Below are 19,556 nucleotides of genomic sequence, written 5' to 3' on the forward strand. Positions count from 1 at the left end.
ATTACATCGTACTATAGACAGTGGATTCCAAACTTTTCGTTATTGGCCAAACCCTTGGTGGCATTAACGTGTAAAAATACACCCAATCCCATTCCTTGGTCTGAAGATTGTCAGAAAAGTTTTCTTGAATTGCGCACAGCATTATGTTCGGCTCCTGTGTTGGGTACCCCCAACTACAGTAAGCCTTTCACATTGTATGTTCACGAGAAGGAGGGCTGTGCATTGTCTGTGTTGACTCAGTTATTTGGAGGTAGGCAGCGTCCATGCGCCTATTTTTCGTCCACTTTGGATCTGGTAGCTAAAGCATTGCCAAGTTGTTTAAGAGCCACAGCGGCAGCAGCTGTTTCTATTCGACAGTCTGCTGGCCTAGTAATGAATAACACACTAATCGTGATGGTCCCACATGCAGTAGACACGTTGTTAAATAGAACCAAGACACAGCACTTAACCAGTGCTCGACTATCAACTTACGAGTTAACGCTCTTGGCGAGTCATGTGCACATCAAAAGGTGCAGTACTTTAAACCTAGCCACATTATTGCCAATCGTAGAAGAATCAGACACTTCGGAATAACATGATTGCTTTCTTAGAACAGAAGAAGAGACAAAAGGAAGAGTCGATCTTTACGACACTCCTCTTGCTGAATGTGATGGTACATTATGGGTGGATGGTTCATGCTTCAAGCTCCCAAATGGTAACGTGACTGCAGCATATGCTGTCACGACTTTGCACACAGTTGTTGAAACTGCACGAGTACCACATGGTTCAGCCCAAGCAGCAGAACTAGTTGCACTCACTAGAGCATGTGTGTTGTCTAAAGGAATGAAAGTGACTGTCTACACTGATAGTCAGTATGCGTTCGGAGTGGCTCACAGTTTTGGACGATTGTGGAGAGAACGTGGGTTCCTGACTTCGCATGGAGCTAAGATTCAGCATGGTCAGTTGGTAAATGAGCTTCTTGAATCACTGACCTTGCCCCTGCAAATGGCGATTGTGAAATGCAGTGCGCATAAGAAGGTGACTGACGATATTGGTCGTGGAAACGCATTTGCTGATGAGACCGCGAAAGAGACGGCGAATAATGTAATGAGCCGAATGTATGTTGCAGGCCCTGAAAGATGGACTGGTGATGTTGGAATATGTGAGGACACGGTAGAAAGTGTGAAGTCCATCCAAGCTGAGGCCACAGAGAAAGAGTTGAGCACGTGGAGAGAGAGTACAGGAAGAATGGATGCAAATGGTTGTTGGATTGAATTGACAGAGCATCAGAGATGGTTGTTACCCGATGCATATGTGCTTGCAGTGGTTACAATGGCTCATGGAATGGCTCATATCAGCGTGAAAGGGATTTGCGAGTTGTTGGCCCCAGTGTGGAAGAATTCAGGGATTCCCAAGTGTGCAGAGAATGTTGTCAAGAATTGCATGGTATGTCTAAAGCACAATCCTGGTAGGGGAACCCCCAACTCCAGCTGGTCATTTTGCACCTCCTACGTATCCGTTCGAGGTTTTGCAGCTAGTTTTCATCCACATGGAGAGGTGCAACAACTTAAAATACGTACTAGTTGTTGTTTGTGCTTTCTCAAGATGGGTAGAAGCCTATCCCCTAAAAGACAATACTGCCTTGTCCACAGCAAAAGCCCTTGTAAAAGAGTACTTCCCCAGGTTTGGAATGCCTAGAATGGTCTGGTCTGATAACGGGAGTGAATTTGTGGGTCGTGTGATGAAGAGAGTGTGTGAAGGGCTAGGTATACGACAAAAGTTCCACGCTGCAAATCACCCCCAATCAGCTGGATTAGTAGAATGTTACAATGGCACGCTTAAACTTAAATTGGCCAAAATCCAAGCGAGCACAGGTCTTAAATGGCCTGACGCTCTACCCTTAGCACTCCTATCCACCAGAATGACTGTGCATTCGCGAGTGAAACTCAGCCCTTATGAGATTATCTTTGGCCGGCCAGCCAACATATGGGGAGTGCCTAGACCCACCAAGTTTAGCGAGCTTGAACACCCTATTTTGCTTAATTATCTGTATGAATTGACGGCTAAATTGCGTGTTTTGCATCAACAGGTCAACGACACCCTGCCTCCGGTCTCTGAGACTCCGGGACACAGCATTGACCCTGGAACCTGGGTGCTGGTGCGGAACTTCTAGAGGACTAAAAACGACCAGCCCAGGTGGACAGGGCCTCACCTCGTCCTTCTTTCTACAAGATCCGCCGTTCGGGTGGAGGGGAAGGCCAACTGGGTCCACGGGACCCATTGCAAAAGGATTCCTTTCCCTCTACCTTATGACCAGTGGGTCCAGGTGGGTGTCGCCGACACAGAGCTTGATGCCGTGCCAAATGCCGTCCCTTTTAATGATTTGCATGTAGAAGGAACTGACTGAACAAGAAAACGAAAACATTTTGCACAAGGCTGTGCCACCATCCAAGCGAGTGAACATTACAGAGCCTGACCTTTTGCTCCCTGATCAGACAATACCTGGGAAGCGACGGTATAATTTGAGACCGAGAAAAACGAACTAATAAATAATTTCTTTTTGCAATTTGAAACTAAGATCCATGGACGAATAACAATATTTCCTTTCCCCCAAGTACTATTTTTGAAGGTGCAGCTCTCCCATCTAAGAAACTTGCTTATTTTTTGTTTTTCGAACCACCATCCGGGTTCCGCTGCTAGGGCCGCGGTTGATAAAAGTCTTTGGGGTGCAGCTGACGACGTTAGGTCGGTAGTTCTGGTTGGTCCAAGGGAGTTGCCCTAGACTGACGGAGGCATCCCTTAGCAGAGGCAACCTACCACCGCGGGCAGCACTTTAGAGAGGATGGAGTTTCCCGATGTGGAGAGACCTGCCAAACAAATGAACTTTAAGCACCGACTGTGTAACACGATGACAAAGAAAAGTTTTATAATATTGTGTATTTTTATGCTATTCAGCGTAATGATATTCTTGATAAGTTATGTTTTATTCTCTTTTCGTGTAACATTTGCACCCACTGCATCACCCATACCTCCTCCTACTATTTCCTCTCATTCTTTCCACCCTCTGCCTGACCACGAATCGAATAGGAGATTAGAGTTCGTCAATAACTCTTTTGTTCAGTTATTACACCAACACCAACTTATAATGAACATGACTAACTGTTGGGTGTGTGGTCTTATGCCTCACACAACGGATAAAGGTATCCCTTATCTGGTCTTGCCATTCAGTCACAATGGTTCTGTATGGGCATATAGGACCATGTTCATATATGCACACGAAATCTACCCCCTACGTTCTGTAACAGATAATCCTAGGAAAAGTGCTCGAGTCAAGGGAATAGTCGATATGATTAAGGAAGGTATTTCTTATGAGACTATCCCTAGAGATGAGTTACTAGTCTACATGGGATGGAACATGACTGGATATGGAGCTACTCTAAGTGAGAAACAGCAAGCTAAAAGATCGTCCCCGATTTGGATTGTACCCCATCAGGGTCATCTGTGTCTGCAAGGTAATGGCACGAATCCCAGGGCTCAGTTAGGGAAGACTGTCTGTACTAAGGCGTATGTGTTTGGATCTCAGACTTCCCCTGCGTTCTTAGCAGCTAAAGGTACCTATTTCATCTGCCATGATAGAGCCTATACATGGTTGCCCCCTGACTTTTCGGGCTCCTGTTTTGTTTCCTTCCTGTTGCCTCCCACCTACACAGCAGCGGCAGACTACCACAGGACAAGGATAGTTAGAGGCGTCTTGAGTGAAGAGGACACTGCAGGTCAAGAATTTGGTGACTTTGCAATGGGTTTTCTGCCGTTCTGGGGAGCCATGGCTAACAGCAGGAACATAAGGCAATTGACAAGGGTAGTTGAGTCCACCGTGATTGAAACTGCTGGCGCCCTTAGTAACCTGACTGCTGAGCTCCAGTCGGATCAACTTATGACCCTTCAAAACAGGGTCGCGTTAGATGTCATACTTGCAGACCGAGGTGGGGTATGCAGATTAATCCAATCTAGTTGCTGTATTTTCATCCCTGATAACGCTCCAACAGTGTACCAGGCCATCTCCAAACTACACAAGATTTCCGAATCTATTCATGTGGATAAAGGAGATTGGTCGCTAATGGGATGGTTCTGGGAACTGATATCCGCCTGGGGATGGAAAATTCTAATGGTCATTGGGATGGTCTTAGCCATTCTTTTCCTGTTCTGTCTATGCATACAGTGTGCTCCTGCAATATGTGGCCTCTGTGTTACATCATGTGTAAGGAAGCCTGTGTCAAGAGATGAACTAAGTACTAGAATGATGTTACAGCAACATCTCAATGACTTTAGGAATATAGATCTGGACTCAGACTAACATGAGGATAGATTAATTGCCTATGTAAGGGCAAAAGGAGGGTTTGTGGTTCTGAAAATCTGGATTCGTGTAATCGTTCTGGACTCGAGATTAAAAATTTCGTCGAAACATGACGAATTTGGTATCAAAAGACCGAGAATGACGAACACATCATGTACATATATTTTCAGCATATTCGAGTGACGATTTCACCTCGAAATCGTCATTTTCGTTCTAAACCCTTGGCTCCCATTTATGTGTTGTCCTTTACATAGGCCTTAATCCAGCTGAATTCAATTCCACAAGGACACGTACTCCTTAATCGACTTTTCCATGACCTGTGCAAGTTGGAACCATTGTCCCAGGCCGAACTCGTTAGGTCAGTTCCCCTCCCAATGGCCGAGCAAAGATAGCATCAAGGCCCAACAAGCCATAAACCCATTTCAGCGTGCACACCTGCCGTATCTTGCTCACATCTGTCTCTACTCTTTTGCTTCACTTACTTTATGATGGGGAGGTGCCTGTTTTATTGGGGGTCCAGCGATATCTAATGAAATGTTGGGCCTTGCCGGGTGATTTGTTATGGGCAGCACGACGTGAAATATGTACATGTCATCATGACTCTGCTTTTCTTTTGTAACCAGTAACTATAAATGACATACTACGAATTCGAAGAATGTTTGCCTGAAGCTGAATATTCTGTATAAAGAGAGAAGCCTGACTTTGTAAATTCGAGCAGTCTCCTGAGAATATACTTCCCCGTGTGTTGTATTCTAGGACACTTGTTACCTTGGTTGCAGCCAATAAAATCGATCCTTGACTTCACCTAGAAGACTCTGAGTTTCTGTGGTCTGAATCAGGAGAACTCGAGGTCTCTGGGTGTACCCTGACACCGCTGGGTTGCCGGTTCTGTGCCGGTTCTTAAACACCCAGTACCTCAGGGCTATGGCGAGATCCATCGACACCCCAGGAGTCTCCACCACCATACGGAGAACCTACTCCTCCCAGGTATTATTAGGGATACAAGACCATCTCCCAATGACCTGTGACAATAGGGCTGGAACTAGCCTAGAGGGCCCGTTCGCATGCCGCTACTGTAAAGCACAATTCCACCTACTATCAGAGGACAGGGACCCCGTTCTTAATCCATCTGACAGGGCACTAAGAGAACGCTACACAGCCCTGAGTAACAGGATGGGCGTTAGTATACCCCCAGGGAGTAAAAATCTGCTCTGCAATATTAGGTCTCTGTCGAAACACGCCACTGAAGTATGGGACCTCATTTCATCAGAGGAACCGGACCTATGTTTCCTGACAGAAACTTGGTTAAAGCCCCATCAGTTCCGGTGATAACCCTGGGGATTCCAGTCGGTTATAAAATAGTCAGGCTAGATCGACCTATTAAGATAGGAGGGGGGATAGCAATTGTTCACAAACAGGAAATCAACGTCACTGTGATTGATGAGCTATGCACCCCTGAGTTAGAACTATTGATATTTAAAATCGACTCTACGCCTAAAGAGAGCAGGAGAGGAGCCTTGGTCTATCACCCTCCTGGCCCGTGTACCGATCTCTCTGTCTCGCTCATAGAGGCCCTAGCACCCCATGTGCATGGTAACAATGATTTCCTACTTCTAGGAGATTTTAATGTCCACAGCGAGTTAATAGATTGTTATGAGGCACAGACTTTACTCACGGATCTTGAATCACTGGGTTTAAAACAAATCAATAGTGGCCCCACACATCAGGCAGGACACACCTTGGATCTTATTTTATCTAATTCCCCCCATACCAAGTGTATGCCCCCATATCAAGTAGAATGGACGGATCATTTTGTCATGGAATTCTACACCCCTATCATCAATCTGCTCCGTACTGGACAGATTGCCATACCTAGAAAAAGGAGACCATGGCACAAATTGACTCCCGAGGCCTTTAAAGAGAGATATAAAGAACCCACCTCTCGCCCCACTGTAGATGTTGAAACTGCTCTGACCAGATTTGAAGTGGCGGTTGCTGAAGCCATAAATGATATAATTCCATTAAAAGTATTTAAGCCACGCCCAGCATACAAACAAGAAGTCTGGTTCTCGGAGCACTTAAGATCTCTCAAACAAATCACCAGGAAACTAGAAAAGAAATGGAGAGCATCTCGCTTGGTCGAAAACAAGAAAAATTATAAGGACTCCCTTGCGGCCTATCATAAAGCCATTCGCGCTGCGCGTAAAAGCCATATTGCATCACAACTTTTTGCGGCTGGAAACAACCCGAAAATACTATATCAAATCCTGCAGTCATTTACAAAACCAGCAGCTTGTGAGACTGCAGAAGTGGCGTCGCAGAAATTATGTGATGACGTCTCCCTATTTTTCTTGGAAAAAATAGATGGGATATACGATAAAATTATTAGTTCCAACCAATCCCACGGGGAAGATAAAACCCCTCCTCGGACTATGGAAGAACAATCTCATCCCACCCACTCCCTCGCGACATTTCCTCCCATCTCTGTAGAGGAGGTGATATCCTTAATCACCCAGATTAAGAGTGGGTGTCCAACGGATACCATCCCCGCACGTATCATCCCAATGCTCGCTAACGATCTGGGCCCTGGGATCCAGAAATTAGTAAACCTCTCTCTTAGTACAGGAGAGGTTCCATTAAGGTGCAAAAGGGCACTGGTTAGGCCATTAAGAAAAAATACTGCAACCCCCTGGACAGAACTGTCCAACTTTAGGCCAATCTCCCTGCTCCCCTTCCTAAGCAAACTCGTTGAGAAGTTTGTTAATCAACATCTGTCCAGTTACATCGAATTGGCAGGAAAGTTGGACCACTCCCAGTCAGGGTTCAGGCCAAGACACAGCACCAAGACCACCCTGATGTCAGTCGCGGACGATCTACATATGTTCCAGGACAGAGGCTTCTCTGTGATCCTGGTGCTATTGGACCTGTCCGCGGCTTTTGACACCGTGTCACATAACATCTTGACTACCCGGCTAACCAACATCGGCCTGGAACATAAGGCATTGGCATGGTTGAGGAGTTTCTTGTCAAACCGCACCCAAAGTGTGACTGTGGGAGCATTTCGTTCAGAGGAAGTGGAGATCTCTTAAGGGGTGCCACAGGGCTCTTGTCTGAGCCCGAACCTTTTTAATATCTATGTGGCACCCCTGGCTAACATCATGAGAACATATGGTTTCATCCCGGTATCATACGCGGATGATACCCAACTCCTCTTTCCTTTTAAATCTCTTACCACCGAGGTTAAGAACTCCTTTTCCCAGGGAATGAAAGCGGTGGCTCATTGGATGTCGTCCAACTATTTGCAATGCAATGTTGGAAAGACGGAAGTCATGCTGTTCGGTGAAGCCAAACTCCTGTGGACTCCGGACTGGTGGCCACTAGATCTTGGCCCAGTCCCTGAGCCCAAACAGGTAGTAAAAAACCTGGGAGTACGATTGGATCAGGAGCTCTCACTGAAACAACACGGCAGTCAGGTGGTGGGTTCCTGCTTCCACATCATTGGCCTGCTACGGAAAGTGGTCCCATTGCTTCCTGACTCTACTAGAAGGACTTTGGTACAGGCATTGGTCCTGAGCCGATTAGATTACTGTAATGGCCTACTACTGTCTGCAAGTGATGGAGTAATGGCAAGACTCCAGGTGGTTCAGAACACCGCTGCCCGCCTAGTATTGAACGCCCCCCCTCGAACTCCCTCTAAACCCCTGCTGGCGAAATTACACTGGCTATCAGTCAAACAGAGAGCCAAATTTAAAATATGCTGCATAATACACAAAAGCCTACACGGACTGGGGCCAGCATATCTGGCAAATAAATTCATCCCCTATGTCCCTACCCGCTCCCTCAGGTCAAGTGAGCAAAGCCTGCTCTGTGTACCCAGGGCTAAGAAAGCCAGACATGGGACCAGAGCTTTATCTGTGGCAGGACCATCCTTATGGAACAGCCTCCCAAAGTCTCTCAGACAATGCAGAGAGCATTTCCCTTTTAGAAAAGAGCTTAAAACTTTCCTATTTTGAACTTAGAATTCCACTCAGTTGTCTGTCCCCCCATTTATGCTGTGGCTGTCAAAGGCGCGGAGATACTCCTTCGGGAGTCGAGTCCAGCGCGGTACAAACTCGCAAATAAATAAATAAAATAAATAAATATTTTTCTGATTCATCTTAAGTGCCTGTGAAGACATGATGTTTTGCACCTGAAATATGCACTTTTTGATTTAGTCCATTGCAAAGTTATTGCTCTTTTAACACACATCTGCATATCACTGCCATATTGGTGACACACCTGCCTAAAGTATTTAGGGCCCCATGCATCAAACCAAAAACCGGTCGCAAACGGGCAGATTCTCAGAATCCGCCCCTTTGCCACCGGTATTTTTGCATTTGGGATGCATCATCCCAAATGCAAAAACTGCAATTTAAGGAATCTCTAAATTGTGATTCCTTAAATTGTGATTTCATTTAGGGAATCTCAAATTGAGATTCCTTAATTGCAATGCATTAAAGTTTAAAAAATAGCGATAGGAGTAGCAAATTACCATGAAATTGAACTTCATGGTAATTTGCAAAAACTTTGAAAAATGCACTTTTGTGCATTTTTCAAAGTTTCATATTGCGCACACACATGCCCTTAGGGCATGTGTTTGTGCAACATATGTGCAGAGATCAATTTCAGGGGTGCAACAGGGTGTCATTTTGACACCTTTGCACCCTTGAAAGTGCATGAGCAATTTGCGAGTACCTACTGGTATTCGCAAATTGCTCATGCAATCTCCAATTTATTCCTGAATGGGACATCGGTATTGTCATAGCGATTCCTATATGCATAGGCTTTTGCGATTCCTAAATAGTGATTCCTTAAAAATCGCTATTTAGGAATCGCAAAATCCTACGTTGATGCATGTGCCAGTTAGAAACCACATGAACCCATGTACAGGTAAAAAAGAGAAAGGTTCATATATCGAGCACCATGAGATGCCAAAATGAATCCTCATAGGGCCTTCGCTCCGCCCAACGGGCCCTGTCCACTGTCCAATGGATCCACAAGACCAGAAGATCCTCCTCCTACCTCACCGCTAAGACCTGGAACCCTTTGCCTCTCCATCGCAGTCAAGCCCCGTCGCTGACCCAATTCAGGAATGATCTCAAGATCTGGCTCTTCGACTGAATCTCCACACCCAGCTGGATCAGCAGCCTTATCCCCTCCCCCCAGTGCCTTGAGACCCTTAGTGTGAGTCGCCGTGCTATATAAGTTCCTGATTGATTGATTGGTAGGGCCTGAATAAGAGTTGTTGATCTTTCCAATCCATCATTAAATTAAATTTTCAACCATTTGGGCGCTGATCCCACCAATAGCAACGCAGGATGAGAGGAGGTTGGATGGAAAAGTCTCTTCACTGCTCTGGAAAGCGTGCACCATTGCCCTGCCCCCTCCTGGATTTTTGATTTGTTTGGACCTCAACCCCTATGACAATCATGTGTGTACACTGAGGGCCCACAGAGAATCAGCATGCATCTCAGAGCTGAGCCGTGTGGCCTGTTGGGGCACGTCAGGTGCCTACCCCATTAATGGGCATGACTACCATTAGGTCGCTCAGCCATGAAGGATGGACAGTGTTGAGAGAAGCAGGACGGGCCCTGTCACCCGCCAGTGAGAGATGCTTACAGACTGTCCCTTTTTTAGGGTGTTTTTTGTGTCCCCCAAAACCAGGGGCCTCATTTATGAGGCCGTGAGTCACTTTTACACCGCTGGTGCGTCACTTTTTGTGACGCACCAGCAGCGTAAAAAATGTGCCTTGTTGCACCATATTAACAAAGTGACGCATCTAGGTAGATGCGTCACTTTGTAAACCCCTGCGCCACATTATACCTGCGCCAGGTATAATGTAGGCAAGGGGGGGGTATTGACGCAAGAAACGGTCGTAGAAGTGACGCAGTGAAATCTATGTGATTTCACTGCGCCACTTCTAGGACGCAAATTCGTCAATTGAGGCAGGCGTAAGACTGACGCAGGCCCTTTCACATGGGGCTTGCCCCATGTGAAAGGATACATTGCTGGAGTTGCGTCACTTTTGTGACACACTCTAGTAATGTGTCACTTTTGCGCCATACAGATACGTCAGAAATACTGACGTATCTGTAACTCCTTGCGCCATGATGCGTCATACTGTAAATATGACGCATCATTGGTGTCGCAAGGAGGGTGCAATGAAATGTGACGCATCGCTGTTTTCACGCAGCGATGCGTCACTTTTCATAAGTGAGGCCCCAGGTTCCTAGCTCCAGCCGTGCTGGACATGGATGTGACAGGAATGATTGCCGTCGATAGGTGCTGTAGAATGTGCATGGACTGTATGTGCTGTGCATCACCGTGGCATCGCAGGAAACCATTTTCAATTCCTGTACATGAGAGAGACATGGGATGAAGAATGGAGCCCCCAGGCGGCTGAGGAGGGGTACTGGAGATCAATGTGACAGGTATGGTTACCTCCTTCGTGTGGTGTAGAATGTGCATGGCCTGTATGTGCTGTGCATCACCGTGGCATCGCAGGAATCCGCTTTGAATTCCTGTAAGTAAAAGAGACGTAGGATGGGGGATAGAGCCTCCAGGCTGCTGAGGAAGGGTACTGGATAACGCTGGGCGGAGGTGCACTACGCGGCGCTATGCGGAGTGCAAAAAAACTCCGTCGCTCTACGCTGAGCTCCGCAGGAAGCGTTGTATGGTAAATGCCGTTTGCAGAGTTTACACAGTGCCGGATGCTTGTCCGCATTGTGCAATCATTGCGAACAGCACCATGCACAGCGCAAGCTTACCTTGTCTGCCGCTTGAGTAGATTTTTACTCGAGCGGCAGCTTTCTCAATGCGAACTGCCAGTATTCATCATGAGCGGTCGCAAGCATACGTGGCCACTCGCAATGAGAAACCTGACCCCCTTGCATTGAGAAATCTCGCCCGCATGTTTATTTCCCACGCTCGCACTCGCCAACTCCATGTTGGAGATTGTTGTTCACGGAAAAATGTCGCCGGGAGGTGGATTTTCCTCTCTCACGCTTGCCAACTTGATGTTGGTGAATGCGAGCGAGGAAAAAAACTCTGCTCCGCTGCGTGAAGCGGAGTTTTTTGGAACTCCGAGAGCGCCACATAACGCGGAGTGCGGGAAACTCCGCAAACTCCATGAGCGGAGTGGAGTTCACCGCCCAGGGTTAGAACTGGAGATGGATGTGACAGGTATGATTATAGTCTATAGAGGCTGTCGGATGTCCATGGATTGTATATGCTGTGCGACATCGTGGCATCGAGGGAAGCCATTTTGAATTCCTGTAAGTGAGAGAGACATAGGATGGAGCCTTCAGGCTGCTGAGGAAGGGTATTGGAGATGCTCTTGCACAAGGAGAAGGCTGCCCAAAAGATGAATGGAGTGAGGAACTGCTCAGCAGTAGGCCTGCTGATGCCCAAGGAAGGTTTTGCATAATCAGGCACAGTGGTGAGATCTTGTGACCCTCTTGCCCCTGTAATGCGCCCTTTAACAAGATCTGTCTCTCCTCTAATCTGAACTTCCTCGACTATTTCTCAGAGCTTTGCAGAATGCGACTAGTAGCAATGGACGCTCCCCTAGAAGACAGAATTCCCAGAAGCAGTGCTATGAAGAAATAGCACATAGAAAGATCAGCTTCGCGATAAATGGCTGACGAAGCAATGCCTGGTTCGACTTGGCGCTACAACGATTCGCAACTGCTCTTGGCGCTTCATCCAATTCACAAGATCAACGCTCACTCTCTTCATTTTGTTTCAGAGGTGGGCTTGAGTTCTGGGTCGAAGAGCATCCTTCAGAGATGTCGCATCCTGCCCACCTGGCGCGAGCGCTCCCTCCTGTTACTAGTGTCAGCCAGACTCTCCTCATTCGACTTGGAGGCATGGCAGGTTCCAAATAATCACACCTGCCAAATGAAATGAATTTGTACTTGTAAAGCGCACTTATACCCCAACTGGGGTTTCCTGGCGCTGTACGCATACCGCTGTGGAACCCTTCCTGGCTTTTCCCTGTGAAATCTCCACTCCTGGGCACCCCCAAGGTGAAGCCAGGCATCCCAGCGCTGTTGGGGCCGTTGTGGAGATTAAGCAAGCTATTGCCCAGAGTCACAGAGTGGGACCCATGATTAGACTAGGCACCGAGGCGAGAATTATCAGGTCTGAGGAAATTGAGCCCAAGAAGACCCGCCAAGGCGGGGAATTGAACCCTGGTCCCGGGCTAGACCTCTGCATCAGGGTCTGCCGCTCTAACCATTGAGCCACACTTCTCCACAAAAACAAAACAAAACAAAACAAAAAACCCTAATATCTCTAGATCCCTATGTGAAGACATCTGATAGTTGTTTGGCTTGAGAGAGGAACTGGGGGCATTCGTGGAGTGTTTGGGGGTAGGGACATGGAACAACAATAAGAGAAATCCAGGACTGAATCCGCCATCTTGATGGGTTTGTCTCAACAGTGGTGCCCTGCGAGGACTTCTACTAGGGAACATCGAGGACTCTTACAGGTGTATTGACCAGACATGAGGTAAAGAGAATACAACAGTTAGGAGCATGGGACATGGTATAGCAATGGGACTAGAACAGCTAGGCAAATGGGTCCAACTAGGTTGATCCCTTGTAATGGCAGAAGGTGCTGTGACAAGCTCCTGACAGATGAGGATACAGGGGAGAGAGGGGGTACAGGATGCCAGGAGAGGTCCGGCCGCAGGCTGAGAATGAAAGCAGTGAGCAGTAAAACACAAGGTTACAAGCACAAGGGCTAACAACTCAACAAGGGAACCACTTACTTAGGGGTGGGCGGAATTGGCGGAATTTGATTCAGTGGAATTTGGCAGAATTACTTTACAATTCTGCAAGATTTTGCGGAACTCTGCGACGGGGTGGAGCGGGCATTTGGTGCTATTTTCTTAACTCAAAATGCATTCTTGTACCCAGAAATGGATGTGAGGATGTATTTTACGCCAGGAAATAGTGCTGTCAAATACCAAATGCACTGTAGTGCATGCCCTTTGGCGCCCTTACATACTCTGTGTAATCCATGCAGAGTTTGTGAGGGGTCGGACGGGTATGAACTATAGTGCGTACCCCTCAGCATGCTTACACACGCTGGGGCAGATTTACAAGCCCCTTGCGCCTCTTTTACGCCGCCGTTGTGTCACTTTTGTGATGCAGCGGTGGCGCAAAAGATGCGCCATAGTGCGGGGTATTTACAACATGACGCATCTGGGAGATGCATCACGTTGTGAAGCCCTGCACCAGAAGGAGGCGTTCCTGCGCAGAGGGGGGGGGCGTTCCAACTTGAAGCAGGCGTAAGGCTTGACGCAGCATTGGACAGATAGGGCACCCCCGAGCCTTGCTGGAGCTGCATCGCACTTGCGACGCAACTCCAGCAATGCGCCGCATTTACGGCACAGGCGCTTCACGCATCTGTGCCGTTTTTGCACCATGATGCACCGCATTGTAAATATGGCGCACCATGGGTGGCGGAGCTGCGGCGCACAATAACTGGCGCATCCCTGGGGATGCGCCAGTTATTGTAAATCTGCCCCTTAGAGTATATAAGCATTATACACTCTGATCATGTGAGGGTGCCAAGGTGCATGCACAGCAGTGCAGTCAGGGTTTTTTAAACAGGGCCAGAGAGGGAGGGGCCCCTCTATGTTTAAACAGCACTGCAGATTAAAGTGTAATCTGCATTTCTTCTTAGACATAGACAGACTGCTCCCTCTTCCAGCCCTGTTTAAAAACCTAACACTGCAGATTAATTCCGCAGGAGGAGCAGCAGAGTATATTAGTAGTTCGGCATTACAACAGTTAGATAGAATTACCAAATTCCTCCAATTCCACCAGTGAAATAAAAAATTCCAGCCACTCCTACTGAAGAGGAGCTCTAACCGCAGACATCTGGAAAAGGAGAAAGAAACAAAGGTGTTGGATGGATAAGCAGGCGTGAACTTAAGTGAAACAGAGAACCACAGCAACTTAGGGGCATATCAGCAGGGGCTTTATCCCCGCTTTTTGGCTTTAAAAGGTAGAAAAGCGGAGATAAAACCATCGCCCTCTCAGCAAGAGGGTGCTAACATGAATATTCGAATGTTAGCACCCTTTTGCACTACGCCTACCTTTGCATCTCTAATGAGACGCAAAGTGGGCATTCCTGACATACACTACATGTCAGGACATCAATAGTGCGGCTTCGCGCTATCAGCAAGGATGCCCTAGCATTTTAGCAGATGTTAGTTTAGCAGACGTTAGTTTTTGGAGAAAACTGCTGTTTTCTCCAAAAACTAACGTCTGCTAAATTCTTGACTTAGCCATCTCTAACATTGGGGGTGGATTATGCTGATAAGACCACGGGGTCGTATGAGCAAGGTTATCGCCCTTTTGCAGAGAACATCGCTGGAAAACCAGCGATGTTTCCTGCAAAACCGTGATAACCTCTCTATCGCTGGAATTTTTATCACCCTGGAAAAACGCGTTGTTGATAACGCGCTACCAGGGCGAGAAACTCCAGAGATAGACGGCGATGAATAACAATGCTCTAATCGCGCTTTGTGTTATTCATCGCCGCTCCTTGCTGATAGGCCCCTATATCATTTGTTGCATCTGTGGGGTGTGTGCGGTACTCGCAGCATTCCATAAAAACTCTCAGCGAGACTCCATACAGCTCCACCAACAGGTGAAAAATATGCAGCATATGCTGCAATTTACCGCCGTCAGTGCAGCGCTGAACAATCAGGGTGAACTGCACCGTGCGTTGTGCAAAATCACGTAGCCATTCGAGTTGATTCAGCTGCCGCTAAATCGAGAATCGACTAGAGCGGCAGCAAATGTCCTCAAGCGACACTCCCTGTCTGCAACTGGTAGACGGTTAGAAAATCGAGCTAGAGGATGCTGAATCTCGCTCGCCGGGTCGCCAGCTCACATCTTCTGGAGCTCCATGGGAGACAAATTCTGCCTTGTGGCGAGTGGCGAAATTTGGCTGAAAGTGAGAGCCACACTAGAGAATGGCAGCTTATCTATTCCTGGATTTTTTGCGGAGTGACTATACTTCTGTCAATTTTGCAGGCGGAATGAAACATTCTGCCCACCCCTGGTGTCTGCTCCATCTTGAAAGGGTCATAATTACGGATCCTTCTGCTAACACCCTGGAGGTGTTCAGGCTGACATGGAAGTGAGGAGTCAAACAGAACTGTGTGCAGTCTAGTGTTTGAGGGAGCCTGTTATCTACTGCCCAGACTCTTATACTACCCATCCACGCCACTTCACCCATCCATGCTGCTCCATCCATTCAAGCCCTTCCATCCATCCATGCCCCTCCAGCCATCCATGCCCTCCACCCATTGATGCCCCTCCACCCATCCATGCCCCCCACCCATCCATGCCCCTCCACCCATTGATGCCCTCCACCCATCCAAGCCCCCCCATCCATGCCCCTCCACCCATTGATGCCCTCCACCCATCCAAGCCCCCCCATCCATGCCCCTCCACCCATCGATGCCCCTCCACCCATCCAAGCCCCTCCACCCAAACATGCCCCTCCACCCATCCATGCTGCTCCATCCATACAAGCCCCTCCACCCATCCATGCCCCCCACCCATCCATGCCCCTCCACCCATTGATGCCCTCCACCCATCCAAGCCCCCCCCCATCCATGCCCCTCCACCCATTGATGCCCTCCACCCATCCAAGCCCCCCCCATCCATGCCCCGCCACCCATCCATGCCCCTCCATCCATCCATGCCCCTCCACCCAACCATGCCCCTCCATCCATCCATGCCCCTCCACCCATCCATGCCCCTCCATCCATCCATGCCCCTCCACCCAACCATGCCCCTCCACCCATCCATGCCTCTCCACCCATCCATGCCTCTCCACCCATCCATGCCCCTCCACCCATCCATGTCCCTACACACAACCATGCAACTCCACTCATCCAAGCCGCTCCACCCATTCAAACCCCTCCACCCATCCATGCCACTCCATCCATCCAAGCCCCTCCACCCATCTATGCACCTCCACCCAACCATGCACCTCCACCCAACCATGCCTCTCCACCCATCGATGCCCCTCTAGCCAACCATGCCACTTCACCCATTCATGCCACTCTACCCATTCAAAGCCCTCCACCCATCCATGCCGTTCCATCCATCCATGCCCCTTCACCCATCCATGCCGCGCCACCCATTCAAAACCTCTTCACCTATCCTTGCAGCTCCATCCATCCATGCCCCGCCACCCATTGATGTCCCTCCACCCATCCATGCCCCTCCACCCATCCATGCCCCTTCACCCATCCATGCCCCTCCACCCAACCATGTCACTCCACCCATTCATGCCACTCTACCCATTCCAACCACTCCACCCATCCATGCTGCTCCATCCATCCAAGCCCCTCCACCGATCCATGCCCCTACATCCATCCATGCAGTTCCATCCATCCAAGCCCCTCCATCCATCTATGCCCCTCCTACCATTCATGCCCCTCCACGACCCATCCATGCTGCTCCACTCATTCAAACCCCTCCACCCATCCATGCCGCTCCATCCATCCAAGCCTCTCCACCCATCGATGCCCCTCCACCCATCCATGCCCCTCCACCCAACAATGCCACTCCACTCATTCATGCCGCTCCACCCATTCAAACCCCTCCACCCATCCATGCCACTCCATCCATCCAAGCCTCTCCACCCATCTATGCCCCTCCACCCATCCATGCCCCTCCACCCATCCATGCCGCTCCACCCATTCAAAACGCTTCACCCATCCATGCAGCTCCATCCATCAAAGCCCCTCCACCCATCTATGCCCCTCCACCAATCCATGACCCTCCACCCATTGATTCCCCCCCACCCATCCATGCCCCTCCACCCAACCATACTATTCCACTGATCCATGCTGCTCCACCCATCCAAACCCCTCCACCCATTTTTGCCAGTCAACCCATCCATGCCGCTCCACCCATCCAAGCCCCTCCACCCATCCAAGCCGCTCCACCCATCCATGCTGCTCTACCCATTCAATCCCTCCACCCAACCATGCAACTCCACCCATCCAAGCCGCTTCACCCATTCAAACCCCTCCACCCATCCATGCCCCTGCACCCATCTATGCACCTCCACCCATCCATGCCTCTACACCCATCGATGCCCCTCCACCCATCCATGCCCCTCTACCCAACCATGCCACTCCACTCATTCATGCCGCTCCACCCATTCAAACCCATCCATGCCGTTCCATCCATCCAAGCCCCTCTACCCATTTATGCACCTTCACCCATCCATGCCTCTCCACCCATCGATGCCCCTGCACCCATCCATACCCCTCTACCCAACCATGCCACTCCACCCATTCATGCCGCTCCACCCATTCAAACCCCTCCACCCATCCATGCTGTTCCATCCATCCAAGCCCCTCCACCCATCCATTCCCCTCCACCCATCCATGTAGCTCCACCCATTCAAACCCCTTCACCCATCCCTGCAGCTCCATCCATCCAAGCCCCTCCACCCATCCATGCCCCGCCACCCATTGATGCCCCTCCACCCATCCATGCCCCTCCACCCATCCATGCCCCTCCACCCATCCATGCCCCTCTAATCATCCATGCCCCTCCACCCAACCATGCCACTCCAAGCATCCATGCCGCTCCACCCCTTCAAACCCCTCCACCCATCCATGCTGCTCGATCCATCCAATCCCCTTCACCCATCCATGCCCCTCCACCCATTGATGCCCCTCCACCCATCCATGCCCCTCCACTCATCCATGCCCCTACATCCATCTATGCCCCTCCACCAATCCATGACCCTCCACCCATTGATTCCCCCCCACCCATCCATGCCCCTCCAGCCAAGCATACTATTCCACTGATCCATGCTGCTCCACCCATCCAAACCCCTCCACCCATTTTTGCCAGTCAACCCATCCATGCCGCTCCACCCATCCAAGCCCCTCCACCCATCCAAGCCGCTCCACCCATCCATGCTGCTCCACCCATTCAATCCCTCCACCCAACCATGCAACTCCACCCATCCAAGCCGCTTCACCCATTCAAACCCCTCCACCCATCCATGCCCCTGCACCCATCTATGCACCTCCACCCATCCATGCCTCTACACCCATCGATGCCCCTCCACCCATCCATGCCCCTCTACCCAACCATGCCACTCCACTCATTCATGCCGCTCCACCCATTCAAACCCATCCATGCCGTTCTATCCATACAAGCCCCTCTACCCATTTATGCACCTTCACCCATCCATGCCTCTCCACCCATCGATGCCCCTTCACCCATCCATGCCCCTCTACCCAACCATGCCACTCCACCCATTCATGCCGCTCCACCCATTCAAACCCCTCCACCCATCCATGCTGTTCCATCCATCCAAGCCCCTCCACCCATCCATGCCCCTCCACCCATCCATGTAGCTCCACCCATTCAAACCCCTTCACCCATCCCTGCAGCTCCATCCATCCAAGCCCCTCCACCCATCCATGCCCCGCCACCCATTGATGCCCCTCCACCCATCCATGCCCCTCCACCCATCCATGCCCCTCCACCCATCCATGCCCCTCTACTCATCCATGCCCCTCCACCCAACCATGCCACTCCAAGCATCCATGCCGCTCCACCCCTTCAAACCCCTCCACCCATCCATGCTGCTCCATCCATCCAATCCCCTTCACCCATCCATGCCCCTCCACCCATCCATGTAGCTCCACCCATTCAAACCCCTTCACCCATCCCTGCAGCTCCATCCATCCAAGCCCCTCCACCCATCCATGCCCCGCCACCCATTGATGCCCCTCCACCCATCCATGCCCCTCCACCCATCCATGCCCCTCCACCCATCCATGCCCCTCCACCCCATCCATGCCCCTCTACTCATCCATGCCCCTCCACCCAACCATGCCACTCCAAGCATCCATGCCGCTCCTCCCCTTCAAACCCCTCCACCCATCCATGCTGCTCCATCCATCCAATCCCCTTCACCCATCCATGCCCCTCCACCCATTGATGCCCCTCCATCCATCCATGTTCCTCCACCCATCCATGCTGCTCCACTCATTCAAACCCCTCCACCCATCCATGCCGCTCCATCCATCCAAGCCCCTCCTCCCATCCATGCACCTCCACCCATCCATGCCTCTCCACCCATCGATGCCCCTCCACCCATCAATGCCCCTTCACCC

The sequence above is a fragment of the Lissotriton helveticus genome, chromosome 11 (assembly GCF_964261635.1).
Source record: "Lissotriton helveticus chromosome 11, aLisHel1.1, whole genome shotgun sequence".
In the NCBI taxonomy this organism is placed as follows: Eukaryota; Metazoa; Chordata; class Amphibia; order Caudata; family Salamandridae; genus Lissotriton; species Lissotriton helveticus.